Here is an 8,076-nt window from a genome sequence, read left to right as displayed (position 1 = left end):
ATCCATTTCATTCAACAAGATCAGTTTAGCGCCAGTCCTATGGAGAATCCAAATGAACATTTCAACGCTTTCCTTGAAAAATGCGATACTGTGTAGATTAATGGAGCCTCCGATGAAGCTCTTCGCCTCCGCTTATTCCCTTACTCCTTGCGGGACAGAGCAAAAGAATGGTTGAAGAGTCACGAAACGAATAAATTCACAACTTGGACTGCTCTAGCTACTGCATTATGTCAGAAGTACTTTCCTCTTGGGAAGACAGCCAAGCTACGCAATGCAATCACATCCTTCACCCAGTTGGATGGTGAATCACTTTATGAAGCTTGGGAACGGTACAAGGATCTACAAAGGCAGTGTCCTCATCATGAGATTCCAACATGGCTCCTTATCCGGACATTCTATAATGGGTTGGCTCATGAGGTTCGGATTTCTATTGATGCTGCAGCAGGGGGTGCTATCATGGGTAAGACGGTTGTTGAAGCCAAGGCTTTGCTTGAAGAGATGGCAGCTAACAGTTATCATTGGTCCAGTGAACGGTCCACATCGAAGAAAGGTTGCAAGTACGAAGTCGATGCACTAACGTCGCTCTCTAGTAAGGTTGATGCTCTTTCTCAACAGATTAGAAATATATCGGTTGGTCCTAGTGTCGAGATGAATGCTTTTCAAGGGAGTCATCCGAGTTCCACTTCTGGAGACATGAGTTTTATAAAGCCCTACTCCAACACATACAATCCAGGTTGGAGAAATCATGAGAACTTCTCCTCGAGCAACAATCAACCCCGAGCCCCACGCAACACCAATCCTCCTGGGTTCCAACAGAAGCAACCGGGTCAATCATCTCAACAACCTCCACAAAAGTCGTATAACGATTCCCTGCTAAAAAGGCTCCTTGCAACTATAATCCCCCTATTTTTAAAGAGCATTTTATTAATAGCTAAGTATGATCATTAACGTGATTATACATTAATACTCCCCGAGTTTATAAAAAAAATAAGTTGAATTTGGTTATACACTTATTGAAAAGCTAATTATATTTAATTATTGAACTTTTGTTGTAATGGAATTAATTTGAGAAATATTGAGTTTTTTTTTTTTTAACAAGTACGAGTTATTATTGTTTTATATGAAGTTGTATTAGTATTCTTATCTTATTTCAAAAGGTAAATAGTTGTGCTTAGATATATATATAAAAAGAGATGGATTAAGGTATTTGGACCAAATAGTCAAATGGAGAAGGTTTAATTATATTAAACTAGAAAAAAAAAAAGGAAAAAGAAAAATAGACGGGAAAAATTATATGGAAGGAAGGAAAGGAGGTAGGGGTGAGTCATTTAAGTGGGAAAAAAAAAGAGAAAACAAAAAGAAAGAAAACAAAAGAGAAAAAAAAGAAACGTGATATTGGTTTCTTCAGTAAAGGGAAAACAGAGAAAGAGAAATGAAAGGAGGAAAGAGGGAAGAGTGAGATCGAAGGAAAGATAAGAGAAAGTGGAGGATGGCAGACTCCGGCGAGCCATTCACGGCGTCGATGGCGTCGAAGTAGATGCACGTACGCACAGTACAAGAAGGAAGAGACAAAGAAGGCACACGAAGAGGAGGGAGTAAAAGCACGTTTTTGTTCGTTTTAGGGCGTTTAGTGCGCATTTTATGATCAAATTTACAGGCTTACTTCATGCTTAATCTTCCATAATAGTGGGTAAGTTAAGTTCTTAATTTAATTTCAGTTTTTTTCCAAGTTAATGAAGTTAGGGTTTGTGATTCAAATTGAGTTGGGGTTTTTTTTTTATAATTTGAAGGTTGTGAGTATGAATTGATTTAGTAGAATAGTTAATTTGGATTGGTAAAATGACGATTAAACTTGTTAGTGTGAGTTGGGATGGCTTGAGGTTTGATTGAATGGAAGGTTTGTATCTTAATGCGATGTAGAACAATAAAGTGTTGTAATTCGTAGAAATCACAGGTCAGTTTCGTAATTCATGTTGTTCAACAGTTTACGGGCATTTTGCGCAAAAATACTATTTCACAAAAGTTGTTCATATCGAAATTCTACTCAAGTTAGGCTCAAGAAACGCTTGATTCGGAGTTCGAATGAGGAAGTTATGCCCATTTTAATTTTCTGCTGAAATTAATAAATTTAGTTTCGAGTGTTTTAAGTTTGAATGTTTTTCCTAATGGATTTTTAAGTATCTACATATACATTATGAAGCTTAGGTGTTGGTTTTATATAAACTAAGAGAGATTTTAGTATTGTTAGTATTAGTTAGTTATGTCATTTGAAGTGAGGCTCATAATTTATAAAACTAGAGTTAAGCAAAGCTCATTAACTAGTTAAGCCAAATCTATTATTACTTAATGAATTCATATATGTTTACATTGTAGATTCCGGTTTCATTGAGGAGCCGTATTGACTGCTTGAGATAGTTGATTTGCTGTATTTCAAAAGGTAAGATTTCTTACTAAACCTCTTGTTGTTAGAGAAGAGTTTTGAAGAGGTATGTATCTCATTTTGGTTAAAAGTAGTTTGAAAACGAGGATGTTCCTCCATTAATAGAAAGTTTGGTTGGTAAGGGAGGATGTTCCTCCAAAGATAAAGATGTTGGTTTCCGAACCACAAATAGAAAGTTAAAGGAAAGTTTATGGAAAGATTATGTGAAATAGTTTTGTGTTTTTAAAGTTGTGGGGATTGCCTGTGTGGCATCTCAAAGAATGGAACTTTGTCGGGTTGGGCTCGATTTTATAGAATAGTTTGTGGGGGTACGTTGATCAGTACCTCAGACTCTGATCTTCTGCTACAGTTTGGCCGTTTGTAGGGTGTGCACACTAGGGATCTTTGTCTTAGTTTTATCCGGAGGGCCTAGCTAGCCCAATGGAAATAAAAGTTGTTCCATTCTCTAGATTTATAACTTTGAGACTTTTAATATATTTTGTGAAAGAAAAAGGAAAGAAAGAATTTGGTTTCAAAAGGAAAAGGAAAGAAAAGATTTGGTTTCAAAAAGAAAAAGAAAGAATGTAAACGTTTTGGAAAGAAATACAAAGAGAGGAAAACGGGTTTTATAAAGCTGTATTTAGTATTATGTTTTGAAAGTAAATGATTTGTAGGATATGTTTGTTATATCCTACCTGTATATATGTTTGGCTTCTTAGTATGAAATTTTGCTCAGCCAGTTTGGCTGATACTACATGGCTGATATATGCAGGTACATGAAGGTAATGTATAATGAAGAAGGTTTGATGTTGGAAGTTTGTTGTATGCTTTATACTATTTGTATCGCAGCGAGGACGATCAACTTTGTAATATTATAGTTAATAGTTAATTTGTAATTAAATTAAAAAGGTTTGAATTTGTAAAGTCTAGATTTGTTTGGGTTGCTGGATTTTGAGGATACAGGATTACGAATCGGACGCGAGTCCTAAATTAAGTTTTAGGCGGTCCATATTACAAATGGAACTCTGCCGAATTTTCTGTAGAATCTTAGTAACATATCTAGTTGTTTAAAATATTTGAGGATCACTTAATGTAGTTTATTAGAGGTTTCAATATAGTCATTACCGTCTGAAAGTTTTAATAAGTCAAGGTTTTTGAGGTCCACACTCGTGGTGAGTGTGATGGTAATGGCTCGGATTAGGATTTCCGCTGTGTTTAGTTCCTAATTAGGTTGGTTGTAGATTCGGGTTGTTACAGCCACTTACGAGAAAACGAATAAAAAGTTTGATAGAATGGATGCGCATAACAAGATCGTTGACACTCAAATTGCACAACTTGCCCAACAAATGTCTCACGTGACCCAACAGGGGACTCAACTTCAAAAAGCACCACCTCAATTTTCGGGACAGCCGGAACCGAATCCAAAGGGGCATCAAAATGTGAGTGCAATCACTTTGAGGTGTGGAAAGACTTTGGAGGCACCAAGCAAGCCAATTGTGACACCATCAGAGGCTGTGGGAGACACATCTGAGAGTGTTGGTGATGTAGTTGATAAGGAGGAAGACCCTATTGAAGAGGTTGAAAAACCATCACCCAAGCCCTCTCTAGTTTATGTTGAGCCGGCCCCTTTTCACCATCGGCTGGCAAAGGCACGAATAGAGAAGAAATACGGGAAATTTCTTGAGTTGTTGAAAGGTATGCACCTGAACATCCCGTTCCTGGAAGCCATTTCTGAGATTCCTACATATGCTAATTAAGTTCATGAAGCAGCTCTTATCCGGTAAGAACAAAATTTGTGAAGCTTCTACAGTGGCACTTTCTCAAGAGTGTAGCGTTATTTTTCTTAACAAGCTTCCTCCAAAGTTGAGTGATTCTGGGAGTTTCTCCATTGCTTGTTCCATTGGAGATGTGACTATTCAAAGGGTGCTTTGTGATCTTGGATCTAGTGTGAGCCTCATGCCTAATACTATTTTCAAGAAGCTTAACTTTAGTGATCTTAGTCCTACCCGTGTCTCTCTGCAACTAGCAGATAGGTCTATTAGATTTCCTTTGGGAGTGTTCTAAGCCTCCTGAGGTAGAGTTGAAACCCCTCTCTTCTCATTTGAAATATGATTTTGTGCGTGGGTGAACACTCAACTTTCCCCATTATTGTCAATAGTGCACTCAATCACTCTCAGCTTGAACGATTGTTATGTCTTGTTCGCAAATATATCAATGTCATTGGTTATACTATTGATGACATCAAAGGGATAAGTCCATCTTTTTGTACTCATAGAATTTTGCTAGAACAAGAAAATGCTTCTTCTATTGAGTCACAACGTCGTCTTAACCCTAATATGAAAGAATTTGTGAAGAAGGAAGTTTTGAAACTCCTTGCAGCCGGCATTATCTACCCTATCTTTGATAGTAAGTGGGTAAGTCCGGTTCAAGTTGTTCCCAAAAAGGGCGGCATGACGGTTGTGAATAATGATAAAGGTGAACTTATCTCTACTCGCACTGTCACTGGATGGAGAATGTGCATCGACTACCGTAAGTTAAACAAGGCCACACGTAAGGATCATTACCCTCTCCCCTTTATTGATCAAATATTAGGGCGTCTTGCAAAACATTCCTTCTTTTGTTACTTGGATGGATATTCTGGTTTTTTTCAAATCCCCGTCCATCCAAGCGATCAAGAGAAGATGACTTTTACATGTCCCTATGGCACTTTTTCTTATCGACGGATGCCATTTGGACTACGTAATGCTCTGGCAACCTTCCAGCGATGCATGACAGCTATTTTCTCTGAGCTTATCGAGCATTCTATGGAAGTTTTCATGGATGACTTCTCTGTTTATGGTACTTCTTTTGATTCATGTTTGCTAAATCTTGAAAAAGTACTACGTAGGTGTCAAGAAGTCCATTTAGTGCTCAATTGGGACAAGTGTCATTTCATGGTGCAAGAGGGAGTGGTTTTGGGTCATGTGGTTTCTGATAAGGGTATCGAAGTGGATAGAGCAAAAGTCGAAGTCATAGAGAAGCTTTCACCCCCGATCAATGTAAAGGAGGTGAGGAGTTTCCTTGGTCACGCGGGGTTCTACCGCCGTTTTATCAAGGATTTCTCTAAGATCTCTAGACCTTTGACCGAGCTCCTAGCCAAAGATACCCCGTTTGTGTTTACTGATGCTTGTCTTGAGGCTTTCCACAGGTTGAAGAATGCATTGATTTCTGCACCTATTATTCAACCTCCCAATTGGACCCTCCCATTCGAGTTGATGTGTGATGTCAGTAACCATGTTGTGGGTGCTGTGTTGGGACAAAAGCGTGATGGCAAAATGCAAGCCATTTACTATGCTAGCAAAACCTTAGATGGTGCTCAGATGAACTACACCACCACGAAAAAGGAATTGCTAGCCGTTGTGTTTGCAGTGGAGAAGTTTCGGTCTTATTTGGTGAGATCAAAGGTGATAGTACATACAGATCATGCGGCCCTCAAATTTCTCTTAAGCAAGAAAGATGCAAAACCCCGTTTGATTCGTTGGATACTACTTCTCCAAGAGTTTGACATGGAGATCAAAGACAAAAAAGGAACTGATAATGTTGTAGCTGACCACCTTTTTCGTCTCACATTGGATGCTAGAAAAGATGATCTACCCATCGATGACTCCTTCCCTGATGATCAGTTGTTCGGTATTTTCTCTACTACATTTGGTTAGTCTCCTTGGTTTGCCGATATAGTGAACTTTCTTGCTAGTGGAGTTTCCCCTCCCGATTATTCCTCATATCAGCGCAAGAAGTTCTTTCATGATGTCAAACATTATTTCTGGGATGATCCTTGTCTCTTTAAGTCTTGTGCGGATGGGGTCATCCGCCGTTGTGTACCGGAGGAGGAGGTGATTTCTATCCTATCTCACTGGCACGATATGCCTTGTGGAGGTCATGCTAGCACCTCTAAAATTGCTGCAAAGCTGTTTAATGCGGGTTTTATTGGCCTTCCCTGTTCAAGGATGCTCACCGTTTTGTCAAGGCATGTGATAGATGTCAACGTACGGGAAATATTTCGCGCCGGAATGAGATACCTCTTAATTTCATTCTCGAGGTTGAGATATTCGATGTATGGGGTATTGACTTTATGGGACCATTCCCATCTTCTTATTCGAATAAGTTCATATTGGTAACCGTGGACTATGTATCTAAGTGGATAGGGGCCCTAACTTCTCCAACAAACGATGCCCGTGTTGTTTCCAAGTTCTTTAAGAAGGTAATTTTTCCCCGCTTTGGTGTTCCCCGCGTTGTAATCAGTGATGGAGGAAGTCATTTTATTACACGAAAATTCGAGGCCCTCCTCAAGAAATACGGTATGTAACATCGTGTTGGTCTCTCTTATCACCCACAAACTAGTGGACAAGTTGAGATTTCAAATAGGGAGATCAAAGCTATACTTGAAAAGACTGTGGCTAGATCGCGAAAGGATTGGGCTATTAAGTTAGATGATGCGCTATGGGCGTATAGGACGGCCTTCAAAACTCCTATTGGTACCACACCCTATCGGCTATTATATGGAAAAGCATGTCACCTACCCGTCGAGCTAGAGCACAAAGCATTTTGGGCTATCAAGAGCCTAAATTATGATTTTGATCGAGCAGGTGAACGCCGAGCCTTGCAACTGAATGAGCTTGATGAACTCCGCTTGGATGGATATGAGAACTCTCGCATTTACAAGGAGCACACTAAAAAGTGGCACGATAAGCAGCTTATGAGAAGAGAGTTCCATGTCGGTGATTTCGTTCTCCTCTTCAACTCTCGACTGAAGCTTTTTCCTGGCAAGCTGCGTTCTAGGTGGTCTGGACCTTTTCGGGTCACCAAAGCTTTTCCATATGGTTCAGTGGAAGTCACTAGTGAAACAAGCGGTTCCTTTATGGTGAACGGAAGTTGCCTCAAGCACTATGTCACGGGTGATCCTATCGAAGGCAAGCAAGTCTACTGCCTATCGCTTCCACCAACTACCACTTGATCTTTAAGGAGTCGAGCTCATTGACTTTAAACGAGCGCTTTTCGGGAGGCAACCCGAGTTGTACACCTTTTTCTTTCATTTTCTTATTTTTTTTTTGTGTACTTTCATTTTTTTTTATTTTTTCCCGTTGATGTATTTGCTTTTGTTTTGGTGTGTTTTTAGGTTAAAAAAAAACAGAAGATTGAAGTTGCAAGATATCTCCAAGAACACGAGTCGCGGTCGACGCCTTAGCTCGCTGCAAAATTGTCGAGAGCTAACCGCAACTCGCGGCGAAAAGCGTGACTCGCGGTTTTCGAGGTAAGTGAACTACGGGTTAAACCCGTGTTCTTTTCTCTCTCTCTTCACTCTATTCTCTCTACTCCCTTTCTTCTTCTCTCAGAAAACTCTCCTCCCTCTCTCACTACTCTCCCACCACCACCATAACTCACCACCACCAACTAAATTCACCACTCACAAATCACTTCTTTTCACCTCCCTCTACTACACAATCTACCCTAACCCCCCGCCCCCTCTCACTCAAATTCCCCCACAACCAAACCCTCACCATAAACCCTAGAAATTGGGGCTTTTTACCTTGAAGCTTATTGGGTGAAATTAAAGCGTGCAATCAACCACATTGGGTGTTAACTTGGTGATTTTGGCATTGGAGTACATCACTTGATCT

At 39.8% G+C, this 8,076-nt stretch overlaps 1 non-coding gene across 1 annotated transcript; it reads right to left on the bottom strand.

Moving 5' to 3' along the window:
* Positions 1 to 262: 262 nt before the first annotated feature.
* Positions 263 to 368, bottom strand: LOC125494483 (small nucleolar RNA R71). Its single transcript, XR_007270731.1, has one exon. It is a non-coding gene; the product is annotated as a small nucleolar RNA R71 (small nucleolar RNA).
* Positions 369 to 8,076: the final 7,708 nt, after the last annotated feature.

Source organism: Beta vulgaris, chromosome 1 (genome assembly GCF_026745355.1).
Source record: "Beta vulgaris subsp. vulgaris cultivar EL10 chromosome 1, EL10.2, whole genome shotgun sequence".
Taxonomy (NCBI): domain Eukaryota; kingdom Viridiplantae; phylum Streptophyta; class Magnoliopsida; order Caryophyllales; family Amaranthaceae; genus Beta; species Beta vulgaris.
Note: the sequence above shows the minus strand (reverse complement) of the source record. Positions and strands in the feature narration are given on the sequence as shown.